This window comes from Sciurus vulgaris, assembly GCF_902686455.1.
Source record: "Sciurus vulgaris genome assembly, chromosome: 10".
Taxonomy (NCBI): domain Eukaryota; kingdom Metazoa; phylum Chordata; class Mammalia; order Rodentia; family Sciuridae; genus Sciurus; species Sciurus vulgaris.
This window is the reverse complement of record NC_136470.1, coordinates 143,020,036-143,040,624: the sequence shown is the minus strand read 5'-3', so window position 1 is coordinate 143,040,624 and position 20,589 is coordinate 143,020,036. Positions and strand designations below refer to the sequence as shown.

At 51.2% G+C, this 20,589-nt stretch overlaps 1 long non-coding RNA gene across 1 annotated transcript; it reads right to left on the bottom strand.

Annotated features, from left to right (window-relative positions):
* Nucleotides 1-15,919: 15,919 nt before the first annotated feature.
* LOC306637980 lies at nt 15,920-20,288 on the bottom strand. Its single transcript, XR_013757329.1, has 3 exons — nt 19,880-20,288; nt 18,140-18,199; nt 15,920-17,621 (listed from the first exon to the last, which is right to left on the bottom strand). It is a non-coding gene; the product is annotated as an uncharacterized lncRNA (long non-coding RNA).
* Between the last annotated feature and the right edge of the window lie 301 nt (nt 20,289-20,589).

The window sequence follows — 20,589 nt, the reverse complement described above, 5'->3', positions numbered from 1 at the left end:
GTGAAATGCAATAACTCACGAAGTTAATGATTGCCCAACCACGCACACGCCCAGAAATAGCATTCTGACAGATGATCATCACAAGTAGCTTGAGGCTGAAAAGGAGAGGGGACAAGACAGGATCACAAGCAGGCTGAGTTCCGGGTACCTGGAAGGGCGGTGTGGAGTTAGAGGAACTCCTTCTGACAGAAGCCAACAGGGTGGGCACGTTCCCGAGCGGCCATGAGAGTCTCACAACACTCGTTTTGACTACTTTCTTTAAAATAATCTTCAGGCCGGGAGCAGTGGCACATGCCTGGAATCCCAGCAGTCTGGGAGGCTGAGGCAGGAGGATCACAAGTTCAAAGATAGCCTCAGCAACTTAGCGAGGTCCTAAGCATCTTAGTGAGACCCTGTCTCAAAATAAGAAATTTTAAAAGGCTGGGGATGTGGCTCAGTGATTAAGTGCTCCTGGGTTCAATCCCTGGTGCAAAGAAAGAAGGAAACCAACCAACCACAATAAGCATACACACACGGCTTTTGTAAGTTGAAAGTAAAAGAATTTTAAACATCTAAAAAATTTTTTTTAATCATCATTTTAATTGAATCACCCAAATAAAAGTATTTTCATATTTATGTATTGCCTTCCAGGCTTTTAATAAGAGTCTAGATATGGGGAAAACATACAGAATCACATAACAGGAATATTGCTGTGTGGTTTACCATTTAACATGGACTGCACAACCATAGTATGTGAATCACCATTTTGTTGCAAACAACTGCCAAACGTGGTTGGTGAACACACCTTCCATTATTGCTCCAGAATGTAATCAACTATTTTATAACTAATGTGGCTGCTTTGGACTTTATACAGTTTCCATAAATAGTGCAGAAAAATTAACTTTATAACATGTATCATTAGATATTGTCTCTTTAAGTAAAGGTTTAAATAGCAAAATAAACAAATTAAGTAAGAATTCAAACATTTTGTGGCTTTTAAAACCCAGTGGGTATTTTCTTTTCAAAAGGATGGTTCTGTTCTTAGTGCCGCAAAGGCATCAGTTTCACTCCATCCTCATTAGCACTGAGCGCTGATCTCTTCAACAATTTTGGCAGAAGTAGAACAATATGCTTCTTGCATGAATTACAAATGTTTCCCTCGTGTTAGTTTATTGCAGTGAACTGTTCAGGTGCTTTTTCCATCTATGGGATCTCGCAATTTTTAGAAAATCATGGCCTTGGTAGGTAACTGCCACTGCTGTCCTCCATTCACCAAGTGCTGCCCCGTGCTTAGTACATCACATTCATCTCACATTAAACCTCAGAAGACTCCCTAAGCGTTCTGATCGTCACTTCACCAGTGGAGAAACTGAGGCCCAGGTGCGTTCCAGCCTGGACTCCATGAGCTCCGGGGCCCGCCCACCTTGTGGCCTCCTCTGACATCTGTAACATTTGTTAAAAGTTAACCTGTTCTGCCTCCGTCATGGAGGACTGGGGTTGAACCCAGGCCTTGCACGTGCTAAGCAAACACCCAGTGCTGAGACACACCCCCAGCCCTTTTTAAATCTTTTATTCTGAGCCAGGGCCTTGTTAAGTTGCTGAGGCTGGCTTTGAATTTGTAGTCCTCCTGCCTCAGCCTCCCGTGTCAGGATTACAGGCCTGGCCACCACACGCTGCTCTGTCCATCTGTCCTTGTTAACAGCCTTTAACCGGTGCATTGTGTTTTTTGTGATCTTGTGTTATTATGTGCAGAACATGTTCTTACAATCAGTTTGTTATTTTTGTAATTTCTGCTATCATTTCTAAGCTTAGAAAGGTCATAAGCTTATAGAATTTGAGAGACTATTGACCTGTTCTTCCCTGTGTGTGTGTGAACATGTGGATATACGTGCGTGCATATGCGTGTGTGTTTGGATGTGTGCACGTAGAGACAGCTGCAGATACACATGCTCTCTAACCCCGGGGGCGTTATCTTGGTGTTCCATACACTACATCCGGGGCTGATTTCCTGACCCGGATGCTGTGACTGGGCTGATAATTACTCTGTCCATGTCCAGATGAGATACCGAGCAGCCAGGAATTAACTCTTCAACTTACCTTTGCTCCAAGTGACATGATTAAGCCAAGATTACTTAACCCGAGCCCCAGTGAGTCATTCCAACCCCTGAATCACTCCCACAGAACTGTCAGGGTTTCTGCTCCCTGGAGAATTCTCCGCATGACTGGTGAACGCTGGTGTCTGCCAGCTGGTGATTCACGGCCCTCCCTCACCCGGGCACACCTCGGGCCCCGGGGCACGCCCACCTCACCTCCCCAGAGGAGATCTCTCGGCATTACGCTGGCCGTCGCAATGGGTCCCAAAGCCAAGGTCGGGGGAGCAGCACGTGCGCTACCCTCTGTTGTGGGGAAACGTGCTTCTGTGTGCAGAGGAGGGCAGGTGTCCCCGAGGTGAGGAAACGCACAGCAGTCGGGCGGGGCGGGCAGCAGGGGCCCAGACTTCCCCTCTCCCAACCTTGGGATTCTGTTCTGTGTGCCAGGGTTACCCGTTCACCAAGCGTTCTCACAGTGAGAACCCTGGTCAGGGCCAGGAATCACAGCGATGATGTGACCTGTTTTCTAGTCGCCTTATGGAAAGAACGCAGGTTGATCCCACAGGGGTGGCCAGTTCCAAGGGATGGGGTGACATTTTGCATCATACAAAATTTAAATTTTCGGTGGCGTGCAGTCCACCTGCAGTGTGTGCTGACGGGCAGCCAGTGCGCTACTCGCTTGCAGAGAACCACGTTTGCCAGGTTGCTGTGGCCTCGGGTCTCCAGCTGGGTGTGGCTAGGGGGAGGCAGAAGCCCTGGAACAGGGTGGAAGGAGGAAAGGAGGGCAGGTCCTCTGTTGCCCTTCCCAGCACCTGTTAGGTCCCCTCTGTGGTCTCCGCTCCCCCTGGGAAGTCTGCAGGAGGGTTGGCGCTTCCTAGATGACCCCGTTGCTGGACCACAGTGCCCCTTACTGGTCCTCCTCTCCACCCTGGGGGCCATCCCATTGGTGCCCCTCTGGAATTCCTCTCTAGGTTGTCTGGCCTCTCGGCTCTCCCCATTTCACGGGAAGCAATTCTCCACGCCAGTCTCCTCTGCCGGAAAAACCTGGACGTGCTCTGACCTGAGAGGGCCCCACACTCCCCACACTCCCGTCCCTGGGTGGAACACCCTCACCCGTGGTCAGACACCAGAGCTCTTCTGTTGAACAGGTCTGAGGTCCAGACGGCAGAGCGGCCGACACCGCCGTGGGGTCAGGGGCTTGAACTCCAGCCCTGTATTTCATAAGCACGACTTTTTGGCATTTCCCAATGCTGTAGATGGCTTTTTAAAGGACACTGTGTTTTACAAAGGCTTTGGCGAAACAGCCACTGCGCTCTCTTCAGAACCAGGACACTTGGAGCATTAGGCATGGAAACCCTCTGCCCCACTCGGGGACACGCTGGCCTGGGGCCAGGAGAGGTCAGGCGAGCTGTTGCGGGAGGTTCGCCCCAGATCCCCACTACGACAGGGACTGTGGGGAAAGGTCCACCCTTCAGCAGGGACGTGGGCCTCGAGTGTGTGCTCTCCACTCTGCTGGCTTTGCCTCGAGCTGCTCTGTGTTAAGAAATCCAAACCCCTTTCACTTGTTCCTCAGAAAGACAATTGTTAGTGGCCTTTATTTCACGGCCTACCCTGGTCGCCACGGGGTGCCCACTGAAGTTCACCTGTGTCCGCCCACGGCAGCGAGAGGTCGTGTGGGTTTGCTTACAGATTGTTCTGACTCGTTGGAAATCATTGGGTTTTCTCAATGGCTCTGTGTCCAGATTGTCCTCTGACCTGGCTCCAGTGTCATCATTCCTCATGGTTACAGGCTGTGTCTCGCGGTGGCTGCCGACTGAGGCCTGGCCCTTGCGTCACTGCCCCTGTGGACTCCAGGGGACCCAACCCTTCCCCCACCTGCAGCTGGTGAGGACGAGCCCCCGTCGCCCCTGGCAGGCCTCTTTCCTGCTGCTGGCCTAACCCTGGCCCCCTCATTGCCACAAGGGGGAACCCTGCAGTTCACCCAGTGGACATAGAAGCTGTCCCCAGCCTGACCCCTCGCTTTGGACCATCCCACCATCCTTTCCCGCTGCGGAGCACCCCGACCCTACACTGGCTCTGGCCGTCCCCGGGCCTGCCCCGCACAGTCCTTCCGCTGCCCTGCTTTTCTTCCCCCTGTGGAAGCTCCTGGCCATCGTCACGCCTGCCTGACCCTGTCACCATCAGGAGGGACGGGATGGGGCACAATGAAGCTCTGATTTCAGGCACCCTACTCCGTCCGCACAGGCCCCTCCCCAGGCCCCGCGTCCAGACTCGCGTTCGTGATCGTGAAGCCTGCGCGTACAGAGGCCCTGAGGGATGTCCTCTTGGCCACTGACGCCTGGGCCGGGGCCTGCTCCTGCTCCTTGGAATTAGGGAATCGCTCCTCCCACTGTCCACACTGGGGCCAGGAAGGACTGCTCCCGGGACACCGGAGGGGACCCGAAGGCCCCAACCCGTGTTTAGCTCTAATTATAAGAGCCGGGCTTCGTTTCAGCCTCTTTATAGCTTAAGTAGAGTTTTGCTGATTGGCTTTGGAAACCAACCACTTAACAAGTAACTTGTAAACAAACTCGTGGAATGTAAGCCATTTCTAAATTGCAGGCTCCGGGAACTTAGCATAACGAAAGCCCATAAACAACAGCCTAGGCCCTGTGCCTTCTATGCCCTGTGTAGAAACCTGTGTACAAATACTGACACTTGTATCCCATGAAGAAAATTCCCAATTAAATTCGATTAAAAGACATAGTGCTACCCAACTGGTCATGGTTTATAATTGCAGCAGCCAATCTAGATTTTCAGAGGCAGTCAGCATTTTAAAATATTCTGCTCTATGATCTCTGTGTGATTCTGCAGTTTACTATCACAGACCCAGAAATTAGTGTGGAACCCAGCACATAGTAGGTACTCCAGCCACTCATGCAAAATGGATGGCAGATTTTGGTGGATTGCATGTCCTCCTGTGGGTTTTGAAACTATGATCACTGAATGTATTCATTATGGACACATATAAGCAATTTCACAGAACTTTTCTGATTTTTAAGTATACATTGGCAGTTATGTAAATTTATGTAATGATCCAAATCTCACTTGCAAAATAAAATGGTTTGGATGGTTTGGATTTCAACGGAAGATAATAACACGGTCATTAATGTCCCTAAATTCAGTGAAACAATTCTTTACCAAATGATTATATGACCTTTCCAGAATATTGTATGTTTATTTTCTTATTCATGCAGAGGAATGCTTTTACATCTACTTTGGCATGTAAATAGCTTTGCTTCTACATAATCAGTATGGTTATAGCCTTCTAACCTCCCTCGTGGTTCTGCTAAATGCTACAAATATGCTACACACAGTCCAATTTTCAATCTAAGAACTCATTAACTTTTAGTGAGACTATGGAGTCCCTCCAGCAAGTTGATTAACAAGGTGAGTTTGATGAATAAAAACCTTTTTATGTAAATTATCTGCATGCTTCTAAAAATCTAAAAGGTTTAGTTATAATAGGGTGATAACCCAGAAATCTGATCTTGGGATTTGTATTGCAAACTGGTTATAATTTCTTCAACTGCCTCTTACCCCTCCCCTTCCATCCTTTCGCCCCTGGGAGAAAAGTTAATAGTCAACTGTTGGTGTTTGGGAAACACATTTGAAAAAAATAAGATTTTTTAAAAATTTTAGATGGAAAATGAATTCTTGGTCCTAGGAAAATTTAAGGCATTGGTGCTTGTTGGAGGTCCTTTTTGTACCCAAATGCCAGTCATCGGAACACAGATACGGGCTGGGATGTGGCTCAGTGGTGGAGCCCTCGCCTACCAGGCATGAGGCCCTGGTTCAATCTCCAACACCACAGAAAAGAAAAGAAAAGAAAGAAATGAAGAACACAGATCAGTTCTTGCAATACCACTGTCCCTTCCTTCTCTGCCTCACCTCCCACCCACCCACGAGCCCTCTGAAAGAAGCACTTCTTTCCTTCCTCTTCCCTAGTGAAGGTCATCTCAGCTTAGACCAGAGCACACGGGGAATCTCCAGGTTCTGACCTGCAGCGTGTGCACAGTCCACGTCCATCCAGGACAGTTGAGAAGTCCCCCCCACCTTTCCTCCTAATCCTCGAACCCTGAGAGGAGAAACAGCACACCCTGCCCTCAGAGCAGCACGCCTGTTTCCTGGCTGGGAATGTGCTGGACACAGAGCCGCATGTGATACGCGTGGCAGATGACTGCTTTGGATAGGTGGACAAGAGGTGTCCTCACACTCCAGGACTGTCGTCGAGAATCTGGAGAAGCTTTCAGGATACCTGAAAGCCAGGTTCCACTAGCAGTTTCCTTTGAAGAAGAGGATTTCCAGGAATTTCAAAGGGTGACCTGCTCCTCCAAGAGCTCACGCCAACCAGCCCCGGGAGTCATAAGAGGCCTGTTTGAAATGTCGTTTCCAGAGAACACAGGCCCCCCACTTCAAGAGCATCAGCAGAGCCCCCATTATGGCTCCTTCTGGGACGCCCCACTCTCCCTCTTTGCTGCACAGCCCGGGGCGGGGAGGTTCTCCCTCCCTGGTTCCCTGAAGCAGCCCAGAGAAGTTTACTGGTCAGGAGCACTTGAGGAAAGATTTTATCAGATCCCAGATCCACCACCTTGATTGTACCCATGGGGGAGAACATGTGGGAACTGTTAGGGAGGAGATGGAGGTGAATTTGGTGCAAAAAAAAGCAAAACAGCGCACAAGGTGAAATAGCTCATTTCCTTCTTTCCCTGGGGCTTGGGGCGGCCTCTTTATGACCTTGGTGCCCAGGTACAAGGAGAGAGAAGCAGTTCCATCCAGTTCTGGAGATGCCGTGAAACTCTGGCTCACTTGCTTTCAGCAATGTGGGGCTTTTAATGACAGGTCCCTGAGTGGAGAGCCCAGGCGTTGGGCTGGCAGCTGGGAGCTGAGGTTCTGCAGGCAAGTCCTGGCTGCCCAGGGCACAAAGGGCACCGGATGCCTGGGTCACCTTGTTTGCAGCAGTGTGGTGGAGCAGCGCGACCCGCAGAACCTGGCTGCATGAACAGAACGCCCCCTCGCTCTGGCTCAGGGCCCTGCACAGAGAGCTGGAGCCCATCCTCCGGCCCAGGGAGTGGGCAGAGGTCTCTGCCACGCAACCCCGAAGACCAGCATCCTCAGAGGCTTCAGAACACCCCTTCCCAACTCGGCTCAGTCCTTCTCTAAATAACAAGCACAGGCTTGTCCCTCCCCAAGGCCGTTTTGACACGTGGGTCCCTTTCCCCCTCGCCTCCCCACGGAGCTGGTGACCATCACATGTCACTTGGCCTGCTCCGAGGAGAAGCTGGGGTGCTCAGCACCACCAGGGGTCAGGAAACGGTGAGGTCCACAGCAGGCCATGCAGGGTGACAAGGCAGCAAGAAGGGTGGTGGGGACTGCGGAGGCTGGGCTCACGCACGGCAGTGGTCAGGCAAAACGGCACGGCCACTGCGGAAGTCCACAAGCCCGTCTGTCGGGGGAACGGCGCTCCTGAGTGGCTCCCATGTGCCCGCGAGAGGGGAGCACGCCATAGAGACGCTCTGACGCCCGTGTCACAGCAGTGTCATTCATGACCACCAGGCAGGGCCCAGGTGTCAGCGCCTGGTGAGCCCACATAGACCGGGTAGATCCCTGCCCGGGGAAGCCATTTTAATCCATGGAAAATGGTAAGGGATTGCTGCAGTGCAGCATGGGAACCTCGGTACATGCCAGTCGTGACAGACACCGAGCACCATGATGTCCTTAGCAGGGTCCAGAGCGGGCCCACCCAGAGGGGCAGAAAACAGGCCGGTGGTTGCCAGAGCTGCAGGAAGAGAGCGGCTGGGAGCGGACCCAGGCTCTCTTGGGGCTGATGACAATGGTCTGGGCTAGATGGGGTGACAGTCACAAGATGGGGTGACGGTCACACAGCCCCGGAGGACACTCCTGGATTGTGCGCCTCTGTGTGTGACTTTCATGGCACACGGATCCTATCTCAGTGAAGCTACTGCAAAAGAGGGAAGGAGAGAGGAAGGAAAGAAGAAAGGGCGGGGGGAGGACAGTCGGGAGCAGCCTGCTGGGAGTGAAGGGGGACTTTGGACGCTTGCCTCCTCCGGGTCTTTCCCCAGCAAACCCTCCCCAGGAGCTGTGGGAGTCAGAGTTCCTGAAGTTGCTCCCAGCACGGCCACTCACGACCACAGCCCACTGGTAACCCGTGACTGATCTCACCCACGTACCCGCCACGGCCACGCAGCCCCTGCTGAAGGGGCGTCCTTCAGAGCCCCACCTGGGTCCTGCGGTCGGCCAGGGCAGTGCCTACAGGCCCTAGAGTCTGCTGATGCCCCAGGTCACTAGAGCTCCCCCTGCTGTGCAGCTGAGAAGCATCTCATCCACCCTGTCCTGCCCAGGTAGGTAGCCAGAGCCCTGAACTCTGGCCAGCTGCTTCTGTCCTGTCCAGAGCCACATGGGAAGGTGAGCTGCTCCTAATGGGGCTTCCTGTGCGGGTCTGACCCGGGTTTGGGCTTCCTGTCCCGCCTTTGAATGGGGGTTTCGCTCAACTCATCAGCTACACAGCCACGGCCCCCAAGGCTGCTGGGAGAAGCTGGCTCAGCAACACGAACCCACTTCTCTCCGGCTCACCCCGAGTGAATTCAGGGTGGTTCCTGCTTAACCGCCTGACAGAACTGCTTCCTGGGCCAGGTGCTTAATGTGAATAGCTCACTTAATCTCCACAATAGACTTGTAAGGAAGCCATCATCTCAAAACACGAGGAAGCAAGTTCAAAGTGGGCGCGGGCCTCAGAGCTGCACGGCTCTGAAGCCCGGCTTCCCACAGAACCAAGCAGCCTCTCCTGCCTTCAAGGAGGCCCTTTCCGTGGGGAGCAGCCGTCAGGCCGGTGGCGTCCCAGGCATGCCAGCAATCTACCTCACGGTCCTCACCCTGGCACAGATGCTAGCATCCCGGGAATGCGAGGCTCTGAAAGACCTTAGCACTCTCAGGATGACAGGTCTCACCACTGAAGCCCCGGGGCTGGGGCCGGTGTGCTCCTCCCGACAAGGCGAGGATACACGCAGTGCTTGGGTGTCCTTGCTGCTTTGCTGGGGGTTGATCCCGGGGCCTTGCACGTGCTAGGCAAGCTCACTACCACTGAGCCACGGCCCAGGCCTTCTCCTCCTGAATCTGGATGTGCTGACGGCAGTTAAAATGTGACCACGAGGAAAAAGTCAAAAGCCAAATTCCCTGAAGTTCCCCCAACGTCATGCACGGGAGGAGCAGCCTGCCCTCTGAACTCCTGCTCCGTAAGCAAGCCGAACTCCTGTTACTTAATCGTGGTGGCAGGCTTTCTGTCATTTGTGAACCAACGTCCCTAACACATGTAGGGAGCAGAGAAACCAGGACGTGGAGACAGGATTTCTCCAAAGCCACACAAATAGTAAGTGGCTGTGGTCTGCTGATAACTGTCCCTGCTACTTTCCTCCTAGTGACTGACCGCCCAAGTTACAGCTGGGCACATGGCCGCCAGAAAAGGGGCAGCTTTCCAGGCTCCCTGGGAGCTCTGTGGGCAGCAGGCCTGTGTTCTGGTTGGTGGACCAGGAGCTGAAGGAAGGGGTGTGACCGGCTGCCGGGTCGTGCCCTCCAGGTCTCCTTCCCTCTTCCCAGAGGTGCCGGCGGTGACTCATCCTCAGCCACGTGGACCAGGGCAACACTAGGGGCAGGAGACCAGCAGGCCAGAAGCAGCCTCGGCTCCTGAGTGACCTCACTCTTTGGAACCACCATGCATTCCAGGATCGTCCATCTACTTGGACTTTGGTGGGAGGAAAAACCAACTCTCATCTCTCTCACTGAAGTCACTGTGTTTTGATCTCTTTTAAAGTTCTCTTCTTTTAATTGGCTCTTCTTAGTTATACAGGACAGTAGAATTTCTTTCAAAGTCCTACTATCTTAAGCAATACCGGGACCCACCAGTCCTCAAATAGGCCTAACTCCAAATCTGACTAAAAGCGGTTTCCTTTCCTTCCGGCCAGACCTTCCCACTGTCCCCCGCTCTGGCTGGGCTGCTGACCAGTCCATCTGATAGAACTCACGTCGTAGGACTGAACGCTGAATCCGGCCTGCTTCATGAAAAAATTCTCACCCAATCATACGCTCTCATTCCCCCCACTCAAGTAGGAGGGAAGACACCCAGGAGTCTCAGGAGCCATGGAATGAACGGAACAGAGTCACAGAACAGAGGTCTGGTCCCCGGGTCACCTCCTGGAAGAGATGACAAAATCACCTCGACATGTGGATTCTGGTGCTGGAAAGATGGTAAGAAACAAAGTCTTCTTATGCCCGCTCCTCACACCTTCTTCGGTCTGCTGCTGCGACCGCAGAGGATCACCCACTGTGGCCGACACAGGGGGAGGGCCCTGGAGGCATGCTGCCCAGGACCACCAGCTCTTTTGATTTTTTTTTTTTTTTTTTTTTTTTTTTTTTTTTTTTTTTTGGGTAAGACAGAAATTCTGAATATTATAAGAAAACGACTGGTTTTCAGCGTCGGCCAATACTGTGGAGGTCAAACAAAATGTGACTCATCCAGACCCATCCCCAGGAGGACAGGCTCGCCACCTCTGCAACGCGGGTCGCCCTTCAGTGTCCCCTCCCCCAGTCCCTCAGATTCAGCCTATGCGGTTCCATTACTCCTGAGTGTGAGTGAGGCTCCCCGGACTCCCGCAGGTCTCGCGGCTTAAGGGACTTTCCGCCAGTGGCCTTCAGAGGAGGCCTGAGAGGAGGACCCCACCTCTCAGTCCACGGGAGCAGCACTGCCAAGGGCCGCTGCCTATCCAGGGCCTCTCTTTCCCCCGCTCAGCCTTAAACCCAGAGCTGCTGACGTCTACTGCCACAAACAAAACGACTTCTAGAGCTTTCTCTATCTTCTCACCGACTGCCTGGTTTCAATCTATCGACCGCTCCATGGGGTCTTTTCCCAAGGGGTCTTTGCCTCTTTCAGCAAATCCGACGCATCTCTCCTCTCTTCTGCCTGGAGGTTCTCGCCTCACGGAAGGAGCCCGGAGGACACACACCCAAGATGCGTTCTTAGCTCACGAGAGCTCGGCGTAAGGACTGGACCTGGGGAGCCCGTGTCCTGCTGTTACTGGCTCCTGCTCTGTGTGCACCTTAGCCAATGGTGCGTCACAACCTGGCCCTGCAGGGGTGGAAGGAGGCTGCAGTGGAGCCGAGGGGTCAACGGCCTCGGTAGGTGGGAGAGCAGAGGCCGCAGCTACGCTGCCCTCCACCCCCTCACCTGTTGAAGGGGAGAAGCCATGAATCAGCATTGTGAAGTTGGTTTGCCAGAGTTCTTGGGACAAAAACACAAACTGCGCGACTTAAGACAGACTCTCCCACCTGGAGGCTGGACGTGCGTGGAGGGCTGGCTCCTCCCCAGGGAGGTGGGAAAGCAGCCGTCCCAGGTCTCCCCCTGGCTCGCAGACGGCATCTCCTCCTGGGTAGGTCTGTTTCTGTGTCCTTCTATAAGGACACTGGTTAGATGGGGCACCCTGTGACCTTATTTTAACTTGGCCACCCCGGAAAGGCTCTGTCTGCAGAGGCCGACACATTCTGAGGTGCGGCGTTAGGACGCCAGCCACCTCCCTGGGGAGGGGCCGCAGTCTACCCACCTCGCCTTTGTGACTCGGCCACCGGCGGTGGTGGGGATGAAGTGAGTTACCATGTGTGAAGTGCCTGCCCAGCACTCTGCCAGCTCTCAAACACAGGTGGCATGAGGATGCTTTCGAAAACCTGTCATGCCAGACGGAAGGTCCACCCTTCAAAGCCCGTCAGTGCTGCTGGAGGAGCTTGCTCAGAGGGAGTGGTTGGACACAGCGGGGCTGCAGGTCTTAATCTCAGAATACAGCAAAACTGGAGAAGTGGCAGTTCTTGACCAAAGATACCAAAGAAGGTAGGACGAGGCATGGTGAGCCCCTGCACTGCTCACCAGCTTAACGGAGAGGCACGCCAGGGTTAGAATCTGTCCTTCAACTTATTATTAGGTATCGTTAATTCATTTTTAGCAATAATCACTAAGTCAGATATACCATAAAAGATTGTGGCTTGAACTTTGCCATCCTGAAATCTGACCTCTCTTAAAGTCAGGATTAGTTTTAAAGTCTTCTTTAATACACCAGACTTAGTTAAAATAAGTCTGAGGCCAGTTGATCACTGGCCTCAAACAGTGACTCAAACAGTCTAAAATAAAGCCCAATAAGCCATTTGATATTTATAAGTATTTCCTAGTAATGCCCACGGACGCAATCCCTGAATTAACAAGGCAGTGTGTTAACTCTGCCTTGCTGTGACAAAATGCCCGAGAAAACCAACTGAAGGAAGGAAAGGTTTATTTTGGCTCATGGTTTCAGAGATTTCAGTCCATGGTCACTTGGCCTCACTGCTTTGGGCCTCTGGCCAGGCAGGCATCACGGCCTCAGGGAGTGATGGTGGAGCAGAGCTGCTCCCCTCAGGGCCTCCGTGAAGCAGAGAGCAAGGAGGAGGGGCTGGGGAGGAGCTGCCCCGCTCCACTGGCCCTTCCTGGTGCCCATCACTGCCCTCTCGCCCATTCCCACCTCGACCCACCAGTGGATTAGCCCACCGATGAGGTCAACGCCCTGGTGATCCAAGGCTTCCGCAGGCCACACCTCTGGACGTGGCTGCTTTGGGCACCAAGCCTTCAACACCTGAGCCTTGGGGGACATTCCAGACCCAACTACGGCAGCAGGATCCTCACTCTTCTTTTAACGGACAGGCTTGGCCAACCGTGTTCTGCACCTTCTCTGGAGACTGCAGTGAGAGCTCACCTGCACCTGCCATCAGGTCCCGCACCACGCAGTTACGGCTGGTGTGGGCCGGTATTCCTTCCCGTCCTCCCCAGGCCTCCAGCCCCCCACACCCGCCGCCTCCTCTCCGTCTCCTATCACTCACTCGGTGCTCTCAAGGCGGGATCTTTTCATTTTAGGTAATATACTTGGTACCCTCAATTTGAAATTATTTTTAAATTTATTTTGTTTTATTGTCCTTTTTACTACTTTCTATATAGTAGATGAAGATTCAGAAGAAAGCTTTACGGACACACTTTGACAATGAATTATTTACCTGTGGCACAATTAATTGTGTTCATTGTGAAAATAACTAGAAATAAAGATACGTACTCTTTAATAAAAGGAAACCCAGAAACAGGCCTGGCCAGCATTTCGGTGCGGTTTCCTGGCTGGCCGCCTAGCCCACCTGGAGGAAGGCAGATGGAGAGCCACCACAGGGGGTGCCCGCCCTCCAGCCACCGGCCCCCTCCACGGGCACAGTGGTTTCTACATCCTTGCACGGCAGCTGTCCAGCTGCTCGGTGTGCCCCTGGGACTCCAGCCACACTGTCTTAGTCCTGGCCACTTGGCCGCAGACTGTCACCTGACACACAGAATACACACACACACACAGTACAAAGAAAGGACCTATCAAACCTTTGAATGGAGAGACAAAAACGTTCACTAGAGCTAATTCAACGCAGCAGCTAATCTGTGAAGAAGTGAATATTTTGAACACACGGGCTCCATATTTTGAAAACTGAAAAAAGTTGTACTCTACCAAGAGGAAAAAGATGTCTCGTGTAGATTTTAAAACTTCCAGCGCTTGAGAAATATATGTCCACAGTTGTTCTCCATGCAGGATAAACATAAACTTGCACATTTTAAGAATGCTTGCTAGAAAATGATATTTTAACACTAGCATCCTCAGAGGGAATTTTTTTAAATATTAAGATTATTTATTAGCCACCATAAAATGGGTCACAAAATGGTGAAATTTCAGAATATCAGAGAGTTTTTTTATCCAAAAAGTGTTCAAAGGAAAAAAACAAATCATTTTTTAAAAATCATATTGGCATCCAAATTCTCTTCGGGAGTACTACGTGCTAGAAGACAAGGGAACACTGGCTTCGAAATTCTGAGGGAGAAAGTTTAAGTGAAAAATTCAAAAATCAATCAAGTTATCAATGAAATTAAACATTGTAATGATTATTCTAAATCTTGGAAAGACTTAGTAAATTTACCACCCACATATTCTGTATCAAGTAATTCAAGGACGTGTTCCAGCAAAACAGGAGAGTAAACCAAAAAAGAGAAAAATGTGAAGTTCAGTGGAAAAATCAAGTTCACCAGGAGAAACCATGGAACGTTGGTCTACTCCATACCTTCTCACCAGATCTGCAGAGCACAGTCCAGGTTGGAGTTGGTAGAGTAAGATCTTCAAAGGCAGATGTCTGGGAAGAGAATGAACTTGCATAGAAAGAATCTCCATGTTTGATATTAAGAAGCTGGACTATCAAGATGCAAAAAAAAGCAGCACTAAAAGAAGTGGGGATGGAGAGGAGAAGATGATTAAAAATAATAGAAAAACACAAGACTGCGTGAAAGAGATTGGTGGTCACATCTTTCCAATGTAACCCTCTTCACTAGCCGCGATGTTGTAACGCTGCTGAGCACCTTTCCGGTCTTGGCACCCCCCACGCACCCCGCTTGCCAGGCAAAGGAAAACACCTGGGTCTGACTGCAGAACAAGGCTTTGTTCTTGACAACATATGTTAGCATTAATCATTTGACACGGATAAGGGAAAGAGAGGAAAGGATAAGAACATTCGTACTTCCACCTCACAAGAAGAATCCAGGGCCACTGCCATGGTTGAAGGAATCAGACACGAGGATGCAAGGGTGCTATCTGTCTTTGTGGAGGTAACTGGAAGAAAGGATCTGAAAACAGTGTTGGAAGTTTTATTGGGACACAGAGGAAGGGAAGATGGAAACAAGTGAGCTAAATCCAAATCCAACATCAGAGAAATCAGCAGATAATATCTAAGATTGTTAAATAGAGAAAGAAGAAAATAATGTCCTGAAGGCTTCGCACCAGGTAAAGGCAGAGGCGGGGGAAGACACAGAGCTGTGCGGGACCCTTCGGCTCTGGTGGAGTGGCTGCAAGGGCCAGGAAGTCCAAGGAGGAGGCAGGACTTCCACTCCCCATCCACCTGCTGGACACAGAAAAAACCAAGGCGCTCACAACTCTGGACGAGGGCAACACACGCCCATCTCCAAAAGGAGAGGCAGCAACAGAGGCACAGAAGCACGTGCCGGAACGCCTGGTGGCTCCACGTGACACCCACCCTGGGAGCGACCCTCGCGCCCATCAAAGGGCTTGCAAGGGCCAGGGGCACCCGCAGCCGTGCTGCCCCGGTGCCCCATGACGAGTCAGGTCAATTCAGACCAAAAAACAGGCAGAAAAGGGCAACTGCTAAGCAAACTGTGCTTAATCTCAGAGGGCGGAACGCACGCCCAGGCAGGGAGCGAGAAGGAGCCCTGGACCTCAGCCGAACTGCGGGCGGGTCTCAGACCCATCACCCCGCGCCCAAGAAGTGGGAAAAGTAGCCTGCGCTTTGTCCAGGTCCCTGCAGCTAACAGGCCGATAGGACCGTATGCAATTAGTGTGTATTTTACTGGTGTTCTTATGATTGCTATGGCATTGGCACGTAGTATCTCTATATTAGTAAGCGTATGTAGAAGTCTGTAGTGACAGAAAACAGGCCAGGGGGTGTGCAGAGGGAGGAAGGGGCATGCAGCCGGGTCTGAGGAACTTGGGGATGGGTGTGGTGATAGCCTCAGGGTGCACACCGGACTGTGTGCCTTCAACGTAGTCCACCTGTGTCACTTGTCTCTCATGGTCAAAGAGGAAAGATGCAATATAAATGTATGGCAATAAACGACAAAGGTGCTTCATATATTTACATATGTGTGCATACGTCGAACCTAAAATATCGTAGTAACAAGCAATGAATAATAAAAACAATCAGCATTAACATGCTGTTTTAGACATGGATGCAGGACAGCACTGGCAGAGGGGGCGTCCAGGGCAGGACAGGGTGCTGTGGCTTCTCCACAGAGCCTTCCTGGGTCCATGTCCACTCAGCTGCCCAGAGAGAGCAGCAGTGCTGAGGCAAGGACTGCAGGTCAGGCACTGCCCAGAAGGACCAGGAAGGAGGGAGGGGAGAGGCCATGCTGGTCATGTCTGCCACCTGCGCAGAAAGGGAGGCAAGGAAAGCTGGCCAGGAAGAGCCTCAGAAACCAGACTGAGAGGGAGTGGTCCAGCAGAAGTTACCCGTCAGGGGCATCCGGTCAGGCGGGATGGGAGCGACCCAGAGGCATGCTGCTCGGCTCAGCTGGGGCTGTCATTCTGCTGCACACCCACAGAGGAGCGCGCAAAGGGACGGCCGCAGAGTTCATGCCAACAGCTGCCAGGCAGACATGGATGGGACTTCAGATTTTCAAAGGCATTTAAAAAAACAGATACCTTGATTGGTGAAGCGAATAAACCCTCAGAATCTAGCACAACCTTTCAGTTTGTTCCTCGCCCCTGCTCAGTCCCGTATATTCTGCATTCCTTTTTTATTCAGAGGTGTTGAGTTCATTAGGTTAGATCTCTTTAGGTCTTTCTTAACTGAGGAATTGCAGTGGACAACTGCAGAAACAGCCATTTTCTTCTAAAAGTGTCCACACAGTCGATGGCTGAGGTTCTGAGATCAAAAGAGGAGGGTGTCTCCTTTGGGTCCTGATGAAGCCGCCCCGGGAGCTACATGCAACCATCTGGAACACACTGAGCAATTTAGAATCCTCTAATTCTGTGCCTTTTAAGGCTCTGAAATTCCCACAAACTTGATAGGTGAGATGAGCAAATAACGAAGTATGTTCGCTGTTGAAATTGCCATTTTTTGCAATTTGGAGACCAAGAGGTATCTCCAGGTTTTCAGGTTCACGTACGTGATTTTTACGCACTGTTAAGACAGAGAATATGACGCTGCTGCTGTGCTGCGTGGGAGAGAGCATGCTTAGCATCTGAGGCTCAGGTCCCACCCCAGCACCAAACAAGCAATACTCCACTGAAAGCAGAGGGCTCCCAGTGTTGCCCGGGCTGCCTGCTTTGAGACCAGGTGTTGAGGGTTGGCAGGGAAGAAGGCAGTGAGCTTCCGGACCAAAGCCGCTTGCAGATGCTTTATTAAAATGCACGACCACGTGAGCACAGTGCTAGGCCCTCGTGTGGCCTTGCAGGGGCCCTGGTGCTTATGCGTTGCCACCAGCTCAGTAGATCCACGTCTGTCCCCTGAGGAGGAGCAGAGCACAGAGGGGTCGATGCCGTAACAAGTTCATAGACAGAAACTCGAGTGGAAGGGGCAGAGGATGGCCCTTCCCACGCAAGCCGGATGGAAACAGGAGCAGGCCCAGGGGGCGACTCGGGTCAGTGTGCATCATCGTCCCTGTGTCTGGCGCCCGGGCACTGGTCACTCCCTGCCAGGGCCTGGTTCAACCCCAGACACTCCTCCCACCTTTTGCAGACGCAGGACGTGGTTGCCTCTGAGCTCCCGAGAAGTGCCGCTGAGCAGAGCCCAGTGGCAAGGACAAGCAGGGGCTGTTAGCAACTTCGTTATTTTAAAAGACGGACTTGGCATGATGAGCACGCGGGAGACAGTGCGTGATCACACTGCTCTACGAACGCCCTGAAAGAAAAATATGGGGAAGCACCTCGGGTCTCAGAATCGTGCGTGTTTTTAACCTTCCCCTCACAATTTGTCTAACACACGTGGACGGCCTTTAAATCGAAACCGAACTTCAAAACCATCTAGGAAAGCAAGCGCTGACCTTGTGTTCATGATGCATGTATCAGTTAGCAAACTTCCCAAGCCTCCCAGAAGGAACGTTCCGCTGGTGAGAGAGTCCGTGAGCCCGGACTCACGGAAGGGCCCTTCTGTGAATTATCTAATGTCGTGTCACAATTACCCCAGACTGGACAGCTTCACCGTGGGCTGTATGCACACCACTTCTGTGGGCTGGGGGTCTGGGCGCACCTTGGCTGAGGGGTCGGGTGGAGCCCTGGGCTCCGTCATCTGACGGCTGACAGGAGCTGGAGAACCTGCTTCTCGGTGGCCCACGCACACTGCTGTGGGCAGGGGCCTGGGACCTGGCCACGGGCCTCTCCGTGCAGCCCTGAGCATCCTGCAGCATAGCAGCTACTTACCCAGAAGGAATGAAGTGTGTGTGAGAGAGAGAGAGAACCATTGCGTCTTTCAGGTCCAACCTAGAAAAGGATACCATCGCGTCTGCCCTCGGCTTTCATGACACAGACCAGTCCTGAGTGGTGAGGGAGACAGCTGTCCAGAGAATAAATACCCAGGACGGAGCTCATTAATGGGGACCCTCAAAAATCACATCCAATCTCCATGGGCTCCTGAGAAAAAGCTTTTCCATAAAGCAAGAAATGTGTGACTATTATGCAAAGTAGTTTACATCTATGGAGGAAATAGACATTTGAATCCTAAGTAGAATCCTATTTTATATTCTTTTTCTTTCCGGCGGTGCTGGGGTTTGAACCCCGGGCCTTGCGTTTGACAGGCAAGCATTCTACACACTGAGCTATATCCCCAGCCCCCTATTTTATATTCTGACGGATCAGAAGCAGCTCTTGTGAAAACAATATATCACAGATTGTAAGTGTAGTGTGACTTTTTTGCAAGTTTTTGTTGGTGCATTATAATTAGACATAATGGTGGAATTCATTGTTATATATTGGTACATGCACATGATATAAGAATATAATTTGGCCAGTATCATTCCCTAGTTTGTAATATGACTTCTTAATTGGTTAATTGGCTTTCATGTCTTGGGAAGCTAATAGGTTTTTCCCCCTCCTTCAGAGAGGATTAGGTAGTAAAACAGAGATTTTATTTTTTTAAAAACACTTTTATAATTTGGTTGACCAACTGCCAGTTGATGTCTTTATAGGCAAAAATAAACAAAACATTTCTGTGGTTTTTTTTCTTTGTAGTAACTCAATGTCTAGTTGATCAAAATAAAAATCATCCATGTCTCTCAACTGGTCAAATACCTTTCTAATACTATCCATGCATTCCAGCATGTGGAATTGATAACCATATTGTTAAAAAACAGCAATCAAAATGGAAGGTCTGTCCACCTGGGATTTCTCTTTCCTAATGAATAAACTCAGGTTAAAATAAACCTTATAAATAACATCAGCATCCAATGCACTTTCATACATTTCACGAATTGCCTGTATTAAAAAGGCATTTAAATTAGCTATAGGTGGGCTGGGGAGATAGCTCAGCTGGTAGAGTGCTTGCCTCGCAAGCACAAGGCCCTGAGTTCCATCCCCAGTACCGCAAAAAAAAAAAAAAAAAAAAAAAAAAAAAAAAAAAATAGCTGTAGGTCACAGAAACGTGGAACCACGCGTGCAGACCTTGCAGCTGATTGTCCCTAAGGATAAGATTGGAGGTTGGTCAACATCTGAGTTCACCTCCACACTCTGAGAGCAGTTGTCCTGTGTGCATTCATCTTTGAGTCCCCGTGCCCAGCACAGCGCCAGGCAGAGAGGTCACGCAGCACCCACCACTGAGTGGGCAGGGAAGCGGTGGATGTCTGGGGAAATGATGCCAGCCAGGGCACCCCAGGTCCCTCCCCAGCCCTCACCCCCACACCTGTTCCCAGCATCCCCTAACTTCAAAGAGAGTCCACAGGAAGGGGACTCCAAGGCCTTAGTAAATCGCCGGGGCTGCTCCCGCCCTGTCGTCCGCTCGCCCCAGTTACTTCCCTCTTCCAAACTGACTCGTCGGACTCTGGTCCACAACACTCAGTGATCAAGTCTGCCCAGCTTCTCATAAACCTCTCCATTACTCCCTCCCCAGCGCAAAATCCAAACCTGGGTTCCATCTCCTGCCCTGGGTCCAGCGGGGAAGCTACTTACCCGCTTTATCTTCTGGCAGCCACAGACCTTCTCCCAGGAATCCGCACTCTTGCTGTTGAACTGCCCCACAAGTTCAAAGGGGCTCCCATCTCTAGGATCTGCCAGCTGACTTATGGCTGCTATCTGACCTTGCCTTTGATAACTGAGCCCCTCTCAGAGGCAGATTTTCTCCATCTCAGGATGAAATAAGGTTTTGTCAAAGCGCCAGCTTTTGGCACTGATTCCAAAGGGTGTCGAAGCATTCCCCAAGGATGAGCTCTCTTAACAGGAATCTCTGGGAGGGAAAGGAATGCAGGCAGGTCTGACGGGATGGGTGGCCTTCCCCTGACTGATTGCACCTTGCTCTATATGGACTAGGTGTCAGTCCAGTGAGTTCAGCATGGATGAGACACTCTCTCGGGACGCAGGGTTTCACCATGTGCTGTGCGTTGTGCTCACCAAAATTCAGGTGTGCCCATCATCAATCAACAGCCTCTCTGTTCACTGTTTCCAGGATGTTTATCTCAGCACGTACTGTGCCGCTCCAACATTTTTCTTTTAGGGCAGAGATTTTATCAGACTCCATGATAGTTTCTGATAAGCTCTTGAAGTTTAAGGCACATGTTTTTTATAAGTCAGAAGTCAGTGTCTCCAAGTACAGGGTGATCCAGGATAAATCAAATCCACTAAAAATATGAAAACTACAGTTTGTCTTTTCGTTATTGTTGTTT